Below are 24,144 nucleotides of genomic sequence, written 5' to 3' on the forward strand. Positions count from 1 at the left end.
TTCCATTACATAATATGGAAGTTTAAGGATCTGAGATTCTTTAGAAAAAAAAGGGAAATGTAGAATTAAATTTTGAAACAGTCTTTAGGTGTTTGAAGAATTGTTGATTGATTACAGGCTGTTGACTAGTTGTTTTGCACCTCCTTTAAAACAAAAAAAAAAGAAATAGAGTCAAATTATGTAGAAATTAGTAGTAATTATGTAGAAATTAGTAGTAAAGTTGGTGTAAACAGCTGGAGAAAGGGGGCGGAGAGAAAAACAGATAAGCTTTTCTTTAGCCCTATTCTACATATCTAAAATGAAATCAACAGATACATATTGACATCTGTGGTGTGCAAAGCACCATTACTAGTTGCTATGAGGGAAACAAAGAAGAGTAAAAACATATTCTTTGCTTACAGATGACCTAGGGAGATGATGTAAACTTGTGTAAAGTTATATAATAATAAAGAAAGAAAGAGCCATAGACCAAAAATAGAAAAGCTATAACATAGAAGTACATAGTTGGCAAATGACCAATAAAGATAATAAGTGCTCTAGGAGTTTGGAAAGGGAGAGAAAATATCAGTCCAAAGGACTCACAATGTTGGGGGACAGTCTGGGCTTTGTCTAGATAGGCACATACCTTCTTGTTTTTGCTTGTGTGTACATTTTTGAGCAAGGTCTTTGTTGATTCCCTCTGAATGTCTACATGTATCTTTTATAATGTATTCTCTAATATTTCCTCTGTCACACCATTTTTTTTTGCCTGTGCTGATTTATTACTATCCTGGAGATCTTCAGATTTTCAAGTTTCATGAGAAGTAAGATCTTCCACGACCTCTGAATTTCAAGTCATTTCACTGGCCACTATTGACTAAATCCACATAAATATGTAGATTTCTTTTCTCAACCTAAAGTCTCTTTCATTTCCCCCCTCTCCTTTCCCTTCAATTCTTTCCTTCAGTTACTTAATCCTATTATTGCGTTCATAGACATTCCAATTCCTTGCTATTGCAAAACAAAAAATAAAATAAAATTCAGCAACTATTCTGCTTTCTTCCTGGGGGAAATCCCCTGTTTTCCCACTCTCCCTTCACTCACTGAGAGAATGAGTTTCTGTCTTACTTCCCAATGCCATCATCAGACCAATGAGTGGCTACCATCTTTTAGATTTTTATTTGGAACTTGTACTTTATTTGGAGCAATCTCCTTTCTTTTATTCACCATATCAACTTGTATGCAGCCTTTTCTATTAATGTATCCCCAGCCCGGAAAATCAAATCCACTTTCTAAATGGCTCTATTTCATCATTTGCTTCTTCTTGGTAACTTCAGTGACTCTATTGACAACCCGTAAGATACCTCACCTTCACGATACATCAATTTTCCGGACTATGCCAACCTTGTGACCGTGTCACCAAATGCACCTTTGCTGTTATCATTAGCAAGTGTTGGCTTTACCTTTGAAAACTCTACTGTGGGATTCCCCATTACATATTATTGTCTCCTTGCCCATACCCCTTTCTATCTATATTCTCCTCCCTCTGAATGTACTTTCTGCCCTCACTAGTACATTTAATTTGTCAGTCCTATACACTACAGATATCAATTCTTTGCCATTTTGGATTCCCTCTTTATGATGAATTCCTGAAGCACAATTATCTAGTTCTGCCTTTACCATCATCCTATACACCTCTGACTCTCCTAAACTCTCTTAATACCTAAACTTCCAGCACCTTCTATGTATTTCTTGCACTATAATAGTTTTAGAGAAAAATGTATTCAAAATTTTGTGATGTCCTCCCCACAAAGACATATTTAAGGCCTTCCTATATTTTGAGGCACTTTCATTATTGAACACAGAAGTAATGCTAATCATAAAGGTTGCTAGTTTGATCTGGGTTAATTAGTCTACGCAGGTAGTGCCCTACTCAATTTCTAGAGAGCCAAATTTGAGGTTGGGCTTATAACATACATGTGAAACTCTCTTCAGATATAAGAGGAGGAGAAAACTTGAAAAAAATGAATTGATCTTTATTTCCTTTTCAAATGTTAAAAAAAAAAACAACAAACCTCTTAAAACCAATTAGCTAATTCCAAAATGATGCTTCTTATGGATTATTTTTCTTAATGTTTGAGTTTTTCCTTGTTTTTTTTCAACTAGGTGCTTTTTTGTTATTGAAGATTATAAAATAGTGAATTAGCCAATTCTGCTTTTATAGACTGAAGGATGAATTTCTTTTGAAACTTCTTTTTCAGGTGTGGGGGCATTTAATTTCAAAATATGAAGAAAGCAAGAGTAGGCAGTTGTTTAAAAAATAGAAAAGCCCTTAATATTCAATGTCACATTTATTGCTATAAAATATTTCTCTCTCTCTCTTAGACATCTGGTTCCCATTATGTATAGTATTGGGTACTTCAGTTCACTAGCCATTTTGCATACAAAATAGCATGCTACCAAAATTCTCATTGGTATCAGTTGGTACGTGTTTTCTCCGAGTCATTTTATTTGACAAAGGTTTATAGGCAATGCATCTATTATCAGCTTGAACCTTGAATATGCAGAAAAGAAAAATTAATTTGACTCCAATACTCACCTCAAGGAGTAAGTTATTTAAAACTAAGAAATGAACTTCACAAAGAAGTTCTTTCTTTTATGTGTTTATTAGGGAAAAACTGGGTTGAAATAATAACAAAAAGTGAGCAAAATGTATGAAAACTGAAGTGAATATTTTCTATTAACATTGACCCAGAAATGAGAGATGCGATATGGAATGTTTGCTAATGAGTCATGAATTTCACTGTAATTGCTTCCACATTTAGGATAGTGCCTTTCCTAAACCATCTAATCTTTGACATATCCTACAACAATCCCATGTGTTGTAAATGATTTTGCTTTATTTCTTAGGTTACTATTAAGAGCTTATTTTATGGTTCATTTCATTTTCTTTTTATAACACAAACACATACACACATACACATACATACCCCAAACCACACACATATACACACTCAATATGATCATGCTCCATATCTGTTGTTCTATATATTTCAAGACTAAATAATTTTGAAACAAGAAGGAAACACTCATTTCTCTCTCTGCAAATCAAAGCAAATACACTAAAAAAATTGAAATATAGTTCATTTTAGAACCTTAATTCAAGACTCAGAGAATTAAAATGAAAGTGCTTACATTAACACAATGCTTTAAGATTTGCAAAGCAGTTTGTAATGCATTACTTAGTACATGTCATTCCTTCCTCACAAAAGCCCACAACAGTTGATCATTGTTATCACCACTGGATAGAACAAGAAACCAATGGTCAATGAAGGTAAGTGATCAGCTCAGAGTTACATAGTTTCTAAGGAGGGATTTGAATTCAGATCTTCTGACTAAGTTAACATGTTCTATTAAATATTCCATGTTGCCTCTCAAAAAAGTAGCAAATGTTGTTTTATAATATTCTCAGACTTAAGAACCTATAATAGAGTTAGTAGAAAAGCCAGTATTCAGTATGGTAATAACAACTTACGAATGACTTTTAAAAACTGTTCACAGTATAAAATGCTCTATTAACATTATATTACTTTAGCACTTAAAGTGACTAATTTTAATTGCATGATTAGGCCTTTGGCAAAAAGTCAAGAATGACTTGATATGGAGAGTATTTTATCCCTTTAAGATGATTAAAAGTGGATTTACTTGGGGGGGGGGGGGAGTGAAGGGGAAGCTTTGTTTCTTTCATAAGAAACAGTGTCAGAAGCAAACAATTACTTTCTGGTTGAATTAAGAAGAAAGTGTCAGAGTTTTTGTTGTTTGCTTTTTACTTGACTCACAAAGCAAGAAGCCAAGCATGTGAAATGTCTGTCTATTACTCCTTGCTTTTCCTTCCATGAAAACTACTTGGAGTCTGTTCGCAGAACTTGTAAAAGTTGTCTTGAAGATACTGCAGGAAGATTCATCTCTAATGCGCTTCATTGGGAATTAAGGTGATGTTTTCATATATTTGGCTTTTTTTGTTATCTTTCAGAACTCCTTGTGGCAAAATCAGTAATAAGGCATTTTCTATGTGCCAGGCACTGTCCTAAGGGATGAGAATTCAAACATAAGTAATGGAGACAGTCTCTACTCTCAAGAAATTTATATTCTAATGGGAGAAAATGACAATAATAATAACAGCAAAAACATATTTATAGAAAGCTTTAAGGTTTCCAAAGCACCAAACAAATATTATCTCATTTTTTTCATGACAACAACCCTGGGAAAGAGGTGCTATTATTACCCTTATTTTATAGATGAGAAGACTAGGGCAGAAAGAAGGCAAGTGATTTGTCCAGGGCTACATAGCTAATAAATATATGATGCTGGATTTGAACTTAGATCTTCCTGACTCCATGTCCTGTACTCTTCTAAGCACTGTGAGACCTAAGAGGACTTAGAAAGGAGGTAGGGGGAAGTATGTAGTAGAGGTATGGCTCTAAAATGGTCAGGAGGTGATGTGGAGGCCTGGTTGAGGGCAAGATGAAGAAAGTTGGAGGATGCCTGACATGAACTTCATTACTATACGGAAATAGTTTTCAATGTATTTGAGAGAAACGTAAGCAATTTACCATGAGATCGTAGACCCAGTTACAGTGTCTTGTCCAATTTCAGGAAGCTCCAATCAATTGGCTACACAGCAAAAGTCTTGAAGGATCAAATAAGCAATGAATATAAAGCATTTTGCAAGCCTTAAAATCCCAATCATTATTGTTTGTTACTATTATTTTCCTATAGTTACAAGGTCCCTAGTCTGGTAATGAGTTCATTCCCTGAGTTTTCTACTACATTCTTGTTGAGTTCAAGCAATGTTGATTGATACAGGGATATGTGGTAAATGATTAATGATCAGGTTCTGGAAAAACCAAGTGTATACATACACTTTCAAGCTTTATTTGCATTCATAACACTTTTTTCCCTGACAATCAACCAAATAACAAATCAGTTCCTGATTTATAGGGACTACAAGTTTCTGAGGTGGAACTGTACTCACACTGAAAATTTAACAGTTGCTTTACTGATCTTTTAGAGCTGTCTCCAGAACAGCTGTGCCATAGGGTGATGAATTTTTTGGCCATGGTAATTTTCAAAGTTCTTGTGCTAAGTCGTAGGGGAATGGTGATCTGCCTCCATAGAGAGAATATCCAGATGAATGACAAAACAAGGCATTGAAGTACTGAAATTTTGTGATGTAGCAAGTATTTTTGAAAAGTAAGATGCTTCTCTCTCAGTTATAAACAACAACGTTTAGAATTTCCAGAAAAAAAAAAGAAGGGTAGAATTTAAGGAAGTAATATTCCATCTAAAAAAGTTTTCATTTTGATTCAGATTTTGAATTTTTAATACGAATAGACTTTCTCAATATGCCTTTCTTTGTAGATTGCAAGAGAATAATTGAGTGGCAAGATGTAGCTGTTCTCATTGGTGGAATCTTTGCTGATTTATGTATTTGTACACGTTATACTTTTAGAAAGGAAATGTACATGAACTTCAGGTTTTTGGGTCTCCTGTCACTGGCGTGCAGATGGCCTAGACTGAAGAAAAATTGATTTTTTTCCCCTCTTTTTCTTGACCTCAAATCCATTCAAATAAATGAAGTATGACCCTTAACACCTAAATTAGAAAGGGAAGATATTTAGTTGTGAGTATGTTTTAGATATCTTTTCTAGAATTTGATATTTCTACCTATATTATATACAGTTTTCTCCAAACTGATGGTGCTTGTGAGAACTGAGTTTCCACACATTTTCTTCAAACCTAGCATTTCTCTCTTTGTGTTCAAATCACGGGGCAGAAATATTTTATATTGACTAGAATTGGTATGAAAGAAAAGGAAGACAAGATCATACCCAACAGCACATCAGTTATAAAAATCTCCTCCTAAAGGTTTGCCTAAATCAGAAAAAGCAACAGCTCTCCCTCTTCTTGAATCTTATTATAAATGCTATACCTCCTATGCAAAAAGATAGTGATTCACCAATTTAGTTCATAAACTCTGTGTAGGCTTCTGTGGCACATGATAACATGCATTTTTTCTTTGTGCATTCTTTTCTGATCTTTGAATATGTAATGACATAAAGCATCACCTTTCATTAAATCCATTTATATGGCAATGCTAATAGGATAAGAATTTCAGGCAATATAATTTTGCCTGCCTAATAATTGGTTGGTTGAAGGGGAGGTGATATTTGAATCATTAATTACAATTCTCATATTCATAGTTGTTTCATCTAGAATCTCTTCTTTTCTGAGGGTTCTAAAGCTCTTTATGTATTGTCATAAGTACCCCCTCCACAAACACACACAAAGTGGAAAATGACACAACTATCTGAGTTAGGAATAGATGATTTACATCCCCCCCTCCCCAAAGTATTCAAACAATTGAAGCAAAAGTAGTGTTTTTATCCTTACTTGAGTTGCCAAGATAATTTCCTCAATTTTCCACTTACGCAAGTAGATATAGCATTAATCAGTGACAAATGTTATTTCAAAATCATGACCAATATGTGTGTGTATTGTTTTTGCTGGAATGAGGCAAACATAAATATTACCTGTTGCAAAAGCCCTGATTAATTCTAGATTTTCAACAGGATTTTTTTATTTTGATGCCTTCTTGGTTTTTGTCTTTGGTAAAGGAGCTTAGAATATGTGAAGATGTACAGCTTTATGTTATATGGAGTTAGAGATAGAAGGCCCATTAGTGATTATCTTATCCAACCTTCTTATTTTACAGATGAAGAAACTGTGGTATTAGTTACCTACTTGTCAATTAAATGAAACATATCTTGGATGGGGCAAGAAGAATGATATTTATGTTCATTTATTACTACCTAGAAATCTTTTTTTTTTTTTTTACAACTTATGTAGTAAGTGAACATTTAAAAGGTTTTCCCTGAGGGTAGGGTATTATAACATTTTTCATCTTTCTTACCTTATTGTTAAGGAAAGTAAATATTTTTCAATAGGATTTAATATGATCATGGTTCATAGGACTTTTAGAGATGGAAGGCATCCTATGGATCAATTACTCCAACATCTCACTTTATTGGTGAGAAAGGGGAGGCAAAAGGAATTGAAGGGACTTTTCCATGGAAGTATGAATAGCAAGTAGCTGAACGGTAACTTGAAAACAGGCCCTTTTACTTCAGATCCAAGGCTTTTCCTCTATACTTCACTAATTCTTTCAGTGTGGACATTTCTATTAAGTTTGTTTGGCATTTTGAAGAATATAGAAAATATTTTAGGTCATTAGGGTACTGTTCAAACTACATTATAGTATTAATTAGCTACAATGATCTTAAATGGCTTTTAGAACCCAGTATGAAGTTGAGAAAAGGTAAGCAACCTAAAACTATGTGACTTTAGAATCCTCAGAGGTTCTCTCAAGATCTTCATGGGTAAAATGGAGACCATGATACTTGTCCTGCCTGATCTGAGGATGTTAGGGAAAGTGTTTCTTAATAAAATCACAAACTCTACATTATAAAAATCTTTGAAAAAAGCATGAAAGTTTTTTTTTAACCTGGCAATTAGTTCTGCTGAATTGAATTTTACTTTGATAGAAGGTAAGCAGCATACAACTAAAGAAATAATAGAGGACTGGAAATGTAGCTACAATGGGGCTAGATGGTTCAGAAATTTGTATGAGGAATCTATATTTATTGTGGATTTAAGACTTAGATATTAGTTTAACAGAGTGAAAATTAAAGGAGATGTCAGCAAAAACATTCCAGAATTATAAAAACTTATAGTTTTATCACAAATATTTAAAAGGAAATACCTATTTGTCCTTAAAAAATTATGTGGTGGCTTAGCCTGTAGTACTTTGGGAGATGAACAAAAAAAAATCATACTCAACTGGTTAGAATATAATGCTGAACTTCCACCAAAGTGTCCAAGTTAGGAGTAGAATAATGTTGGTCTGGGGAAAAATTCTGGCATCTTTTAAGAATAATATATCTGGGATCATTTCCAGTTGTCTTGATCTATATCTTGCCACTCCAGATGGTTTTGGAGGAGAAAGTGAGGCTGGTGACTTTGCACAACCCTCCCTCACTTAAATTCAACTCACAAGTCATGGCATCATCTTCCTCATATCATGGTCCTTTTTGAGAATGAAGGACAAGCATTCCTAAAGAAAGATCACTTAAAAAATTGATGTAAAAAACCAGGTGTGTTTGAGAGGGGGATATTTAGCTTTAAACATAAGCATCATCATTTCTCTTTTATCAAGTGGTCTGAGAGACTCACTGAAATGACTGCCATGAGCTTGTCAGCAAATCTAACAGAGTTCAATATTAAAGAGGGATGGCGAAGCTTTTACTCAGACAGCATTTGTCCGGGAAGGATTTGATATGTAATCTAAATTGCATTATTGATGAGTGAAAGAGGATTGGAACACAGATAGCAAAACACTCTCATGGAGTTAACCAGTTTAGTAAATAAACCATTGTGAACAACTTTTGGACATTGAGTGTTTTCATTTGTTTGTTTGTCTTCTTACTTTTATCCTCCCTTACTCAACTTTCCCTCAATCTCTTCTATTTCATTATTGACACCAGGACATTATTTTGTGCAGGAGACATAGTGACACTTAATCAATGAATGAAAAGGATACAAAAACCACATGATTTCATAGGAGTATAGAAATCACTTAAACCAGTGATGTCAGACTCAGATAGAAATTGGGACTACTAATCCATTAATTAAGAATCTCTGCAGATGACATATTGACTTCATTTTAAAATGTAATATCATCTAGGATGTATTGTATTTTATTTATTTTGTTAACTATTTCCCAATTACATTTTTAAGGACAACTAGATGGCACAATGGATAGAACACCAGACCTTAAGTTAGGAAGATTAATTTTCCTGAGTTCAAATCTGGCCTCTGACACTTCTTAGCCTGTGACTCTGGGCAAGTCACTTAACTCAGTTTGCCTCAGTTTCCTCATCTGTAAAATGAGCTGGAGAGGGAGGAGCCAAGAGGGCAGAGTAGAAAGACACACATACGCTACCTCTTATTCCACAGCCCATAAAATACCTATAAAGAAGAACTCTCAACAAATTCTAGAGCAGCAGAAGCCACAGAACAACGGAGTGGAGGAGATTTGTAGCCCAGGGTGACCTGAAACACCAATGGGAAAGGTTGGTCATGCACCGGACCACAGAGCAGGGCCCAGTCCAGCCTTGGCCATGCAGCACCTAAAGGAGCAGATCCAAATAGGCTTCAAGGACAGAATCTCCAGCAGCAGCACAGATCCCTCAACCAAAGGTCAGTGAGAGGGTTTTTTTCGGTGGCTGAGAAGGAAGCAGAGTGTCCCTATAGCTTGGGCTTCCTCAGGTGGCAGCAGTAGAGGCAGCAGCAGACTGGGCTCCCAAAGCAGGCAGTAGCCTGCATCCATTGTTGAAGGTCTCATTGCAGACCCCCTGAGGGAACTGAGCCCTGTGTGGCTGCCCTGCCCCTCCTGAGCAGCTGATCTTAATCTCACACTGCAGCTCTGCCCCCGCCTAAAACCCCTGAGGCTTTGGAGCAGCTCATCTGAATCTCAGCCCCCAGTGCTGGCTTGGCAGAACTGGAGGTGAGGTAGTTGTGGAGAGGAAACTCAGAAGTTAAGTAACTGGCTGGGAAAATGCCCAAAAAAGGGAAAAAAAATAAGGAGAACCAAAAAAATGCTGAGGAAAATAACAGCTTTAAAAAGAGGCTAACTCAATTGGAAAAAGAGGTCCAAAAAGCCAGTGAGGAGAAGGAGGTTTTAAAAAGCAGAATTAGCCAAATGGAGGAGAAGGTTCAAAAGCTCACTGAACAAAATAATTCATTGAAAGAGAGAAATGAGTTCAGGGAAATGAATGACTATGAATTAAACCAAGCAGTTGTGAAACATCTCATTGGAAAAACAACTGACCTGGAAAATAGATCCAGGAGAAACAATTTAAAAATTATGGGACTACTTGAAAGTCATAATCAAAAAAAGAGCCTAGTCGCTATCTTCCATGAAATTATCAAGGAAAACTGCCCTGATGTTCTAGAATCAGAGGGCAAAATAAATATTGAAAGAATCCACCGATCACCTCCTGAAAGAGAGCCGAACGGAGAAACTCCTAGGAATATTGTGGCCAAATTTCAGAGTTCCCAGATAAAGGAGAAAATGCTGCAAGCAGCTAGAAAGAAACAATTTGAGTACTGTAGAAATACAATCAGGATAACACAGGATCTGGCAGCTTCAACATTAAGGGACCAAAGGGCTTGGAATGGGATATTTCAGAGGTCAAAGGAATTGGGATTGAAACCAAGAATCACCTACCCAGCAAATCTGAGTACAATACTTCAAGGGAATAAATGGTCATTCAGTGATATAGACTACTTTCAATCATTCATATTGAGGAAAAGACCGGATCTGTATAAAAAATTTGACTTCCCAAGACAAGAATCAAGAGAAGCATGAAAAGGTAAACAGGAAAGAAAAATCATAAAAGACTCTCTAAAGCTGAACCGTTTACATCACTACCTGGAAAGAAAATATTTATAACTCTTGAATCTTTTCTCAGTATTTGGGTAGATGGAGAGATTGTACATACACACATACATACACATATAGATAGAGAGTACAAGGTGTCTTGAATCAGAAGAGATGATATCCACACACAAAAAAAATAAAATAAAATAAAAATTAAGGGGTGAAGGAGGAAAATACTGGGAAGAGAAAGGGAGAAATGGAACAGGGCAGGCTGTAATTCATAAAAGAGATAAGAAAAATCTTATTCAATGGAGAAGAAAAGGGAGAAGGGGAGAGGGGGAAAATGTAGCTACTCTCTCCACATATGGCTGATGGAGGGAATAAGATGCTCACTAAATTTGATATGAAAATTTATATCACACCACAGGAAAGTAGGACAGGAGGTGACAAGTGGGGTGAGGGAGGAAATGGGAGAAGGGAGTCACTAGAAATAAACACTTTCGAGAAGGGACAAGGTCAATTGTGGGGGAAAAAATAAGGGGGGATAGAACAGGACAGAGGGCAATATAATTAGTATTACACAACATGATTATTAGGGAAGTCTTCTGCAAAACAACACATATTTAGTCTGTATTGAATTGCTTGCCTTCTCAGTGGGGCTGGGGAGGGAGGGAGGGAGGCACAGAAGTTGGAATTCAAAGTATTAGCAACAAATGTTGAGAATTTTTATTGCATATAATCAGGAAATAAGAAATACAGGGAATGGGGTATAGAAATTTATATTGCCCTACAAGAAAAGAGAAGGGGATAAGGGAAGGGTGGGGTGTGATAGAAGGGAGGGTACACTGAGGGAAGGAGTAATCAGAATGCAAGGTATTAGGAAGTGGGGGGAGGGGAGTGATGGGGAGAAAAATTGGACATGTTACAAAGTGAGGTAAAAGCAATTAGTATTGAAACAATTGACTGAATTAATTACTGAGAATAAATCAATGACATCTTTAGTTTGGGGAAAAGAATTTTAGTCTAAATTTCCTAGAGGAAGGTAACCTCAGGTAAAATTTGGCATTAATGGAAAAGTTAAGGTTTTAATGGTAAATTTGATTTTATGATTGCTATTTAATCAGGAACTAGAACATGTATAGAAAGGCATGTAAGCCACTTAAGACTTGCCTCAAAAGATGTTCCTTAGCCAAAGTGAAATTATAATCATATTTGAAACCTGGTTATTGGAACTTGCCATTTTTAGATGCTATGGACTATTAAGTGACTATTCTTCTGAGCCTAACTCCAGGTATGGATAGCAACAAAGGCAGTCTGAGCCTCCAATCCGTGATGCCAGTAAGCCTGTGAGATGCTGGTATGGAACTGCATAAGATCACCTGCAAAAGGTGATCTCATGGGAAGGGTGGGAGAGTGGCTCTTCAGCCTGGGCTGAGGTAGGATTCTCCTGACTCAATTTCCCCACTGACACCTGGCAGACATCAAGCCTGACTGAATGCAAGTGGATTGTCTAATCCTGCCTGGGGTTGACATGAAGTTGGGGAGATATTGTATCCCTGCAATGTCCCTACTCGGTGTCAATTTCCTATAGTCAAAAGGTTTGTAAGCTTAATACCAGATCTATTCAGTTATAGATTATTGTTAGGGGAACATCCGAGGCTGTCTAAAATTAAGTTATCAGGCATAGGACTTTAGACCAACAACAATAAATTAGGTTCCTTTAGTTCTTAGTAATACTGTGGAGACAATTAGGTCAAGAGCTTGTGAAGTTCACAACATAAATATTATTTGTGTCTCAGTTGGTTAATGTTTAAAAAAAAGTTCTTTTGTGGTCCATATTGTAAATGCTTTAAAAAGAAGTATCACCTGAAAAAAAAAAAGAGCTGGAGAAGGAAATGGCAAACCACTCCAGTACCTTTGCCAAGAAAATCCCAATCATAAGAGTCAGAGATGACAGAAACTACCCAGCAACAACAATTGTATTTTATTCTGGTATATATCATGGGCCATATACATTTATTTCACACCCCTGGCTTAAATGATTAGATACCTTGTTGTACTGGATTGGAGTTGAAGGCAAAAAGCCTTCGATTCAAATACACCCTCAGATACTTACTAGCTATCCAGCCTTGCTCCAGTTGTTTTTCATTTCCAAGCCTGCATCCTCCTCTCTAAAATAGTGAGAGTAACATGTGAGAGAGTAGTATTTCACAGGTTTGTTGTGGGACTCACAGGAGATAACATATATAAAGTTCTTTGCAAACCTTAAGGGATTATATACTAATTATTTCTATTAGCTTTTAACTGAGGCAGCGTGATGTAAGAGACAGAATGCTAGTCTTAGAATCAAGAATTATTTGGGTCCAACTTCTACCCCAGAAGCTTACTAGCTGAGGCATCCTGGACTAGTCACTTAACCTCTGTGAGGCTCAATTTACTTTCCCTATCGAGTAGGGAGATGACTCCTGTAGGACCTACCTCACAGCATTGTTTTAAAGATCAAATGAGAAAATGCATTTAAAATCCTTTTCAAATCACAAATGACTGTATAAAGTTTTATTTTCACATTTAACTCAGTTAAACCCACATAAAACTAAATTAAGGATGCTAATAATTCTATATTGGACAAGTCAAGTGAGAAAATGAAGATGAGATTTTTCCCCTCAAGAAAATTTCCAAACTTAAAATTCCCAGTTGCAAACTACAGAATATATAAGTATTACTTTGGCTTCCTCAGAGATCTATACCAAGGCAGCTGTCTAACAGAGACAGAGCCACTCACCCCAACAGATGAGTATAGATGAAGGATTCCATATCAAAAGCTGGAACCTGGCCAGACCAGAAAACCAACACTACGCCTTTTCAAAGTACCATGGGATCATCCCAGACCCCAAGGGCATGAAATTTGGGCTTGTGATCTCATTCCCCAGGACAGCTCGTCCAAGCCACACAAATACTTCCTTTTACCCGGATAACCACAGGACTGACTACCTGTTCAGTAACGAAGTACTTCTCCCTCCCTTTTCTCAGCACAGCTATCCTTTGTATCACGGTTAACTCACAGGCAACTGCTTAACTCCCGGCTTAGAAAGCACATACTGCATCTTTAAGAAATAGTTTACTTGTGAATCAGTAAATGGACTAGACAAAGCAGCCATTATTTATGCATTCCTGCATACATGGCAAGGTGAAAATAATAGAATAAACATTATATACTTCATTATGATATCGGTTTACACTTCCAGGGTACACAAAAAGAGGCCATTTCATCAAGCTAATTGCCTGAAAGTAAAAGAGAGAGAACTTTAGCTATTAGTCTATTATGGGGCTTTTTTCTTAATCACAAATAGGGGCCGTGTGTCCCTAGGGGGATGTGTATTCTAATTTACAATTGAACTACAGATCAGAGCAATCAATCTTGTGCAGCACTTTTACAGTATAATCGCTGCAACATAACAAATAAAAAAAAAGTTGGGGGGGAGGTGGAGAACCTAGGCTGAGCTTGAGCTTGAGGTGGGGATATTTAGCAGGCTTTGGTTCAGGGGAGGAGGGAGAGAAGAAACGCCACTGACATGAATATGCAATGAGGACTCATTAGCGGCCCAGTGTTGCCATGACGAATGGCATTATCCCCAGCCTGGTGCTGCCTAAACATGAATTTTATAACGACCCATTTATCATGACTTGTCACGGGCTCCTCTACTGTACTTTCTTCCAGCTTGCACACCTTTCCCCATTATTGCTGGCGAATCCTGGCCTTTTAGGATGATTGGTTCACTTTGTATTGATTTCCATCTCTCCAGAAGTAAACATTAATAAACAGGAGCACGCTAATGAGTAACTGTTGAGTTCAAAGTCAAAAAAGTATAATGGGATGATGTTTCTGGCCTCTTTGTCAGTCTATGTTTTAATTCTATTGAACTTTGAAGGGAAGCTAATGGATAAGATTCATTCTTAGATTCTCACTTGAATTTTTTTCTCTTCTCTCTCTTTTAGATTTGGAGTAGTAGGTGTCAGAGGAAAGATGTGAACTCAAAACTCCCTGAGTCTAAGGCTAGCCCTCAATCCACTTCTTAATTCTGCCTTTCATTTTTCTGCCACACATACAGAGGGATGGATGCAGCTTAGCCCTCTATTAGAATTTAAATTCTATAAGTGAAGAGTCATGTCTTCGCTAAACTGAACCACTGACCCATCTACTACCACAGTATGCCCCACCTAAATTGCAGTTAACTAAATTTGTTCAATTGGATTCCCTTATTTCTGGGTGGAATATTTTTCTCTTGCATTATTAAGTCCTTGGAGAGTATTTCAAGAGTTTTGGGGTTTTTTGGGAGAGTCTTGGAATACTATTTTGGGGGTAAAATATAGACTTGAAAATCTAGAACAGAAATCTAGAAAATCTAGAATCTTAAAAGTGCGTGTGTGTGTGTGTGTGTGTGTGTGATGGATTTTTTGACAGTCTAGTGAAACCTATGGAACCCTTCTCAGAACAATGTTTTTAAATGAATAAAATACAGAGTTACAAAGGAAAGCAATTAAATTGAAATAAAGCTGTATTTTTTTTTTCCCATTTAAGTTCACAGACTTCCTGAAACCTAGCTTTGGAGTGTGAACCCCAGGTTAAGAAATACTTTTAGTACTAGGTAGTTTATGAACTTCTGAGTTGATTTCTTACTCATGATGTCTACCTTTTATCCCCACTCTCCAAACTAACTAACAGTTCATATTATGGTGAAAGCTTCCTAGATATCAGCTTTTGAGGAAAGAGGAAATGAGGTAAAACAGTGATTCATCATTTGAAAATAACAAAAACTTTTTAAAAATGCAATCTGATTTATCCTTTAGGAAACTAGAGCTGAGATACAAATGTGAAAAAAGAAATGAGACTATTCATTAGACTTTGTTGCCATATAACTTTAGAGTGCCCTTATTAGAAGGGACAGAATAGATACCTAGCTGGATAATTTGCAGGACCAGGTTACATTTGTCACAGATTCAGGAACTATTGGTATATATTATTGCACATGTAAATCATGAAATTCAGTGTGGTATAGTGAAGAAAGAGTGAGCTGCAGACCTAGGATGACCTGGATTCAAGTTATGTTCCTGATATACTGGCTATGTTACCTTGGTCAACTCACAGTCTTTCAATGCTTTAGTCCAGCCATTCTCAAAACTTTTAGTCTCAAGTCTTTGCCTTCTTAAATATTATCCAGGACCCCACCAAAGAGTTTATGTAAGTAATATTAATAGATATTTACTATACCAGAAATAAAACCACCTTAGTATTATTATGAAATAGTCATGAACTTGTGGGCCCCATGAAAAGCTCTTGAGACCACTTTGTTAAGTGCTGCTCTAGACAACTCTTTAAGACCATGAGTTTCAGAGAAGGTGCCAGCCTGTATTGGTAAAGGAGTTTCCTTACCTGGGAGTTCCAGTGAAATCTCAAATTGTCTCATCCACCCATTCTGCCAGGGGAAGAATTCATATGCTTGGAGGAGACATCCCCCTATCTCAAAGGGGTTTTTAAGGCCTGTTGGTTACCCTCAACCTGGTTAAGCCTATCTGCTAATATGGTTTTTCTGGGGTATGGCCCACTGTGCATACTACGGCTTCTTGGATCCACAGGTGAGAGTTGACTGACAGGTGGACAACAAAAGCATGTCAGTAGCCCTGAAGAGGGTTTGTTATTGAATACCCCATGCATCACCCCTATCCCCTATATATATCTGGTTCAGGGAACCAGAGCACACCTTTTTTTTTCTGCACTATTTTACTAGGCAAGCATTTAACCTGCTCTATGTTGTATTTACTATTTTATTGCTACTTATTACTACTACTACTAATTATAACAATTATATATATATATACATATATAACCATATATATGTATATATATATTATAATGTTGCAGCAATCAAGTTCTAAAATGACATCATTCCAATTGAGATATGTAAACATCTAAAAGAAATAATTTCTTCTCCATGTAAGAACAAACAAATAAACAAACAAAAAACCCCAAAAATCCATAATCATGAAATGTTATTTGGAATAAGGAATTTAAAGATATAAGAGAGGTAATATTTTTAGGACACTGACTGAAAAAATTAACAAACCAAATTAAAATATATTAGTGTATGTTGTAGATAATAGACTATATTTCTATTTTTCTGATAGTAAATACAAATGAGATTTTAGGGAAATTTTAATGTCTTATTTAATAAATGAGTTGGTTGGTGAAGGATACCAAATCACATTGTGATTCTAAATATGTTCTCTCTGTTACCAAATATTTGGATTTTTTGATTGATTTACATACATACATACATATATACGTGCATATCTGCCTTACCATTTTTATCTGGATGCTTGGTATCATGTTGGCTTAAAAGATAGTCGAAAGTCAAATTTTGACTTAAAAAAATAATTTAAAATTATAACATCAGAGGATTATCTTAGACACTAACCTGGTATATTTTCAAAAACAAAAATAAAATTAAAGATTATAAATGTTAGTAATAATTGTTTTAATTAGTAGTAGTAGTAAGTAGCAATAAAATAATAAATACAATATAGAGCAGGTTAAATCCTTGCCTAGTAAAATAGTGAAGAAAAAAAAAGGTGTGCTCTGGTTCCCTGAAGATAAAGCTAGATACTAGGAACATTTAAATCTCGGTGGGAACATCAGCTTCCTCAAGCAGAATTTTTGGGGGTGCCTCAATCTACTACTCCCTAATATGGGAATTGTTCCTCCATGGTGCTTATGAGGATTCATTAATTTGTGATGTATTTGAGGATATGAACTGTGGGACACATGCTCTTTGCAAAGAGAATTAAGAGGCTGATCAAATCAATGTAAACCTTTTCTCCAAGCAGTCTCCTGATATGCCCCAGGCTGAACCCTAGAGAAAAATCAGCTGAAATTCCTCTTCAAAGCCTTTACACTTAATGAAAGGCACCTTCTTGTTGCCAGTTTTTCTGAGTCTTTCTAAAAGGGTTATCATACTTATCAAAATTTGTTCTCTACAGCTTATTCTCTGTATAAGGGTGCGTATGATGAAAATCACCAGCCAACTTTTAATATTCTGAAGTTTTAAAGCAAGGAGTGTTTCCTTGGGAGGCCATGATTTGGGCACCTAATTCAGATGGAAAAGATTAAACCCAAGAATTTATGCAAATGTGGAGATGATACTATTTAAGAAACCTTCTAAATATCTAGACTAAAAGAGACTGTTTGGCTGTTGTACTGCCAAGGTCTACCCCATAATACAATGGAAATGACAGATTTGTATCCAGTACTATGTCTTTTATCATATAGTTATATACCTTTTCAAAAATCCACTTTGGAAACCTCCAGGTATTTTTCTTTCCAGTTTTTCAGACCCAGAACTTGCCAATCAAATGTCAGATTCTAATGAAATAAATTAGCCTGCACACTTGATTTGGTTTAGTTGTATCATCAATGAACACATTTCTTCTTTTTCCTGAAGCCAGTCATATGCTTATTTCCACTTAAAGAAAAAAAAGCCTAACCCTTCTCCACTGCTTCTAGTGACAATTTCAGTCATTAATGAGTTAATAAAAATCTCAGTCATCTGGGGATAGATAAGGAGGAAGAAAGAAGAGTATTGTACGTGTGATGACAGGCTCCCTTGCTGCCCTCTAAGATGTCATGGGTCAGTCATGTTAAGAATGTGTGCGTCCAATCATTTGCTGATTTCTATCAGGCAGGCCTCAAGCAGGAGCTGACATGGGCCAGTTTGGGAGTTACAATGAATAAACAATGACTTTTTGGATTGTTGGCTGCTGCGTGCATGTGGGGGGGTTAGATATACTAAATCATGATGACATTAGCAATCAATATACCAATTACGGGACAAGTTATTGGATGAAGAATGTATACGTCTTGAGCTTTGGTACTCTTTGAACTGATCCCTAGAAGCAGAAAACCCCCTACTAGAATGTGGTTTAACTCCTTGTGATCCCAAGGTGTAAAATCATGTAGAGCCCAAGTACCTGCAACTCAAATATAAAAGGTAAACATTTATTCTTTGTATCCTGTTGTCTTTTTTAGATGGACTAATTAAAAAAATATATATATTAGGGTGTTTCCTTAGGAAATTGGGTTCGATATGACTTGTTGAATGAATGATTATTTGTTCAGTGACCAAGAATAAAGATAGCTTTTATCTGTTTATAAAATAATGTTATAAATAACTTTAAAAGGGAAATTTGATTATATCGATAGAAAAGAAATTGACAAAATGCTAAAAAAATGTGACAAGTATAATAGAGAATGCTACTCTATATTTTCCCTGGAATGATTGAATAAACTACCTTTTCTAAGCAGAAAAGGCCTTTTAGTAGTATGAGGCTTCCTGCCATTTCTGGGGCCTTCTGCCCTGGTATCATAATCCATTTCTTTTCCTGGAACTGAAGTCCCATGAGTCTTTGTAAACTAAGAAGAAATGAACATGTAATGAACCTGGACAAGGTTCTTAGAGTCAGAGTTCTGTAAGAAGTGACAGAGAGATAGTTCAATACATTTTAGAAGTGTCTAAACTGAATTCTATCATTTAAAAGAACAGTGAACCATGATGTCCAAGCAAATTTATAACCAAGATAATAATTATATTTGAATGCCCTAATGATAATATGTTACATTGAAAAAAATTAGGTATTTCCAACTTATAGGTTTTTAACCCTATAGTGTCTCCAGGCACAAAATCTGATTCTAAATAAGATTAAAATGAAGTTGAAACGCCTACATGTAATCACAAAGCACTTCTGAATCCTTTCAGACATGATATAAAATTAACTTTCTTCCAGAAAATCACTACCAATTAACAGTCATATCTGTTATGTGACTATTCTTCTGAAAGGCAGTCTGGTATAGTAAATTGATCACTGGACTTGGAGTCAGGAGGACCTGACTCTGGGAGGACCTGGTTTCATAGCCCATCTTGGACACTATAGTGTGACCCTAGTCAAGAAACATGACTTTTTTTCTTAGTGTTAGTTTCCTTGACTGCAAAATTGGAATAATGAGAGTAAGTACAGGATAGGATTGTTCTAAGGATCAAATGAGAAAATAAAAGTGCTTTGCAAACCCTAAAACTCTAAATAAATATCAGTTATTTTGCTTCTGTATATAGAGAAGTAGGATAAATTAATAAAAATTCCCTTCCTCCGAATAATTTCCATTGCCATTCCCATAAGCCTTTCATTTCAATTGCTAAAATATAGAAACTTGACTTACTTGAATTTTGTCATTGAAATGAATAGTGAAACAGGAAAACAACAGAGTCACAGAAGAGAACTGGAGAGTCTGAATAATCCAAAACACTGAATAATCAACCTTGAATTGGTAAGAATGAATAGTTTCTGGTTGGAAGAGGGTATGGGGATAAGAAAGCCACACTTGTCTGTATAGGCTAGTTTATTTAATTCTGGTTCAAAACCACAGACCACATTCCTAACCCAGAATCAGGTGGGAGAATATGGATGGCTAAGTGCAAATACATCATTACGGCAGGGGGAAAACACGCTAGAAGGCTAGAGGGAAAACAAAGACCAAACAGTTGCAAGCACTGTCCTATCAATTCAATGTTCTTGATTTTCTATATGACAATATTGAAAGGATAGCACCCAGAATTTCTTTTGAATGCAAAGCACATTTAAGATGACTTCATTATAACATTCTGGCATTGATAAGATTATTCTGAGATAAGATTATTCTCAAGTCCCTGCCAGACTCCTTTTAATTTTAGATTTTAGCTTTTTGCCTTCAAAAACTTACATGTAAATAGGTAACTGGTGGATATTGTATGGTGACCTGAGATTGGAGTCAGTTTCTCTTGTGATTTAAAGCTAAACTCTTTATTTCTTTGTTTTAAATAATGAAGCTTTTAACTCCCAGTCAGATTTTATGACTTCCAACTCTTCATGCCAATAAAAAAGATCCAGACCTCTGCCATCAAGGAGTTAAATAACTGTCCAGCTGTTGATAGTGTGGGAAAATAAACTGGTTATATAATTCCTGGATGGTTGACATATTTTCCAGTTCAAATAGGCATTAATGTTACTACTGATGATAGTGATGAGGAGGAGGAAGAGGAACAGGAGAAGGGAAATAACTAGAAGAAAGGACAAAGAAAGAAAGAGGAGAACAAGGGGATGGACAGTAAGGAGAAGAAGGTAAAGGAAGAAAGGAGGAGAAAGAAAAAGGGGAAAAGGAAGGTAGAACAACTATTTTAAAAATGACAATTACTACCGCTGTTACTACTACTACTACTACTGCTATTGCTACTACTACTACTACTACTACTACTACTACTACTACTACTAGTACTACTACTACTACTACTACTACTACTACTACTACTACTACTACTACTACTACTACTGTTACTACTACTGTTGCTGCTGCTGCTGCTGCTGCTGCTGCTACTGTTCTCTTGAGCTGAACTATCAAACATTTATACTCTACTGAAGAAAGTGCAACTAGTCATATAACCCAAATACCAAACTTAGGTTTACCTAAAAGACTATTTTACAGAGAACCTACACAAGGCAAGTACTCACATGGAGGTCAGAAAAAATTGTACAAGGACACCCTCAAGGTCTGTCTAAAGAACTTTAGTACCAATGGCAAAACATGGGAAATGCTGGCACAGGATTGTCCTGCAAGGCATGCCCACGTGAAAGAAGGCTAGACAGAATCATAGTAACTCAAAAGAAATGTGAAACATCTTAATCTCAAATGTTCAAACTGACTATTTATGCCTGACCTGCAGTAGAGCTCATATTAGACTGATTCAACATATTGACCACACTGTGTCTTGACCCTAACGTGGTGATGCCATTGGTCTTCTTCAAGTACAAAGGACAAATAACTACTACTACTGAGACTACTGCTGCTGTTACTACTATTACTACTACTACTACTGCTACAACCACTACCACCACCATCACTGCCACCATCACTGCCACCATCACTACCTGGCAATTTTCTGTATTGATTGCAGTGCTTCCCTTCCTACTCCTTCCCTGCATGTTAGGAACTGAGGTAATTCCAGAGCATCCAATTTATCTCATGACACATATAAACCACAGAAATTTATGAGAATTGGAAGAAGATGATTAGCTAGAGGCTATGCATTATTTAGGCCTTTTTCTCTTGCATAGCTTCCTACCCTTTCCACTTGATATTTTTTGAAGAGTATTTTTCTTTTCATCTTGAAAGTTGACTGATGGATTGTTATGTTCTGGATGTCCCCAGCTGTGGAAGCCATTTTTGTCATGACACTGGCCATTCTTGAAAATGATGGAAGGCTTAGGATGTGCAGAGGTCAAACCAGTCAAGATTCAGAACAGATCATTGGTTGTAAAATATATTTTTCCTGAGATTTCTTGCCAGAGTTGTGCGTTAATGCCAAATGCTAATTCTTGCTGGGGACATGATGTCTTGTAAATGTTATGAAAGAATATCATTTTTCCTGTAGAAGTTAAGGGACTTTTAAGGCCATGTTAAGAAAGGGATTGCTTTCCCATGTCACATCTGTAGGTCATGTATTTGGCCTATAAAATGGCTTTATGCTTGAAAGCACCCTCAACTGTTTTACAACAGCTAAAAATTAGAACACGGGAAAGGGAAAATTGACCTGAAATTACATTTCAAAAACATGTGGAGGGATTAAAAAATGCTCATATTTGCTATCCTTTCTAAATAAATCAAAGACCTAGATTACAGTGAGATTAAATGAGATACAACAGCTCATTTGAAGATCTTCAGTTCTAAAAATAACAGAATTTAACTCAACTTAAAGAGGTCTTAAAGAAATGTTTTCAACTACTTTTGTAAAACTGTCCTTGTTGACGCTACATGTGCTTGCTTCATGTCTTTAAAGACATATTACATTCATTTGTTTAAAGATAGTCATTCTAATTTTTACAGGCGAGAATAACTCAGTATAACAATGCTGAGGTCTAACCACTTTGGTTTGGCTTGTTACGTAGGTGGATTTTTCTCCCCTTATAGTCTTTGAAATGTTTTGAATTAAAATAGCTTACTCAAGGTCACTGAAGGCATATGGTCCTGCTCAAAACTTTAAACAAAACATTAGTTTTTACAACCTTTTGTAATTTGGTATTGTATACAACATGGTTATATGCAGAGTTTCTGTAATCTTTTCAGTGGGTGACAGAAATATGAGAAGCAAATTTATAAGCCATTTAGTGAAGCATTTAATCAATTTCATGCATAGGAAATAACTCCGATTGCTTTGCTTTATCAATCTTTCCAGCAGAACTCCAGTCATCGGGATCTCCAAACACTCAAGGGGGAAAAAATGCTCAAACCTTACTGAGTACACGGAATGTCAGGAACTTCTGAAAGCTGTTTAAGCTTACTTGCCAGCGTCAATAATACCTCTTGGGATGTTAATATATTTCAGAAGGAAAACAGGAGTCTAATAATTAGAGAAAGTTTGCAAGGCCTCACTATCAAGCTCTCCATTAAACACCATTTTCTTAGAGTGACTCTTTGATACCAGTGGTAGTATGCAGATTATGTTGTCTTCTGTGCTTAAACATGTACTATATTAGTATTTACCAGCAAATAAATTTTTAAAATCTACATTAAAATGTATCTATGATTCAGTGAATCTTATATATCTGATCAAAAAAAAAAGTGAAAATCCACCCAAGTAGCCTTGTTACTAATAGGGATATTTTAGGACACTTGAACAGTCTTTAAGAGTTCATATTCTGATTTGCTTTTGAATTGCTTAAAAGATTAATGCAGCTCTTGGCTACATAGGAGATTAATGTTTTCTTTTCTGTCATGTACCATAGCCCCTCTTATAACACTTTACCCAAAACACTATCAAGTTCTTAAGTGAAAAACTCCTAAGGGAGCAAAAGACAATCTCTATCATAATCATCATCTGCTAAACTATATTAAAATTACATTAGTCTAGTGCCAGAGCTGCACCTTGCCCTCTAAAATTAGAGCTGATATAATGGTGCTGTAGACATAGTTTCTAATTTAGAAATAATTTGCTTCCACTTATTTCTGAAACTAGAAAAACTCCAGCGAATAAATTCCTGCCTAGATTATTCAGTTCAGATTTGAATGTCAAGTTTATTTGCAGACTATAATGTCTTAGGAGATTGTGACTGAGGCAGCAGAACACATTAGTGAGGCCATTGGACTTAGAAAGTCAGAGGTTCCAGTGCTACGTTTATCATGTGGTGTGTGACCATGGGACAGTCAGATAACCTCTCTGGGCCATAGTTTCCTCAACTACAAAACAAGGATGATAATGCCAGTTGTATCTGCCTCGCATAATTGTTATTAAGGATCAGATGGAGTAATTCATGCAGAGGGCTTTGTGAATTTTAAAGCTTTAGATATATGTTATCTAGGAGGATACTGATATTCCCACACTCCTCTCATCATGTTAGGGAGGAAAGAAGGTTCTAGCCAAACTCATAAGGTTTTATCTACATTAGCAATTCAGTGGGCCAATAGTTGACATTTCTTTAAGGTACCAAATTAAGCCACAACTAGCAATGACAGCCAAATCATACATAATAGATAGACCCTCTTTGGCAATCTGGTACAGAGTAGGAGTCATGTGAAAACTGGCCAGTAG

The 24,144-nt window shown here is 36.1% G+C and overlaps 1 long non-coding RNA gene across 1 annotated transcript; it reads left to right on the plus strand.

Moving 5' to 3' along the window:
- Positions 1 to 16,407: 16,407 nt before the first annotated feature.
- Positions 16,408 to 23,121, plus strand: LOC140509570 (uncharacterized). The gene is made up of 2 exons (XR_011968823.1): positions 16,408 to 19,853; positions 22,792 to 23,121. It is a non-coding gene; the product is annotated as an uncharacterized lncRNA (long non-coding RNA).
- The last annotated feature ends 1,023 nt before the right edge of the window (positions 23,122 to 24,144 follow it).

This window comes from Notamacropus eugenii, chromosome 1 (genome assembly GCF_028372415.1).
Source record: "Notamacropus eugenii isolate mMacEug1 chromosome 1, mMacEug1.pri_v2, whole genome shotgun sequence".
Classification (NCBI taxonomy): domain Eukaryota; kingdom Metazoa; phylum Chordata; class Mammalia; order Diprotodontia; family Macropodidae; genus Notamacropus; species Notamacropus eugenii.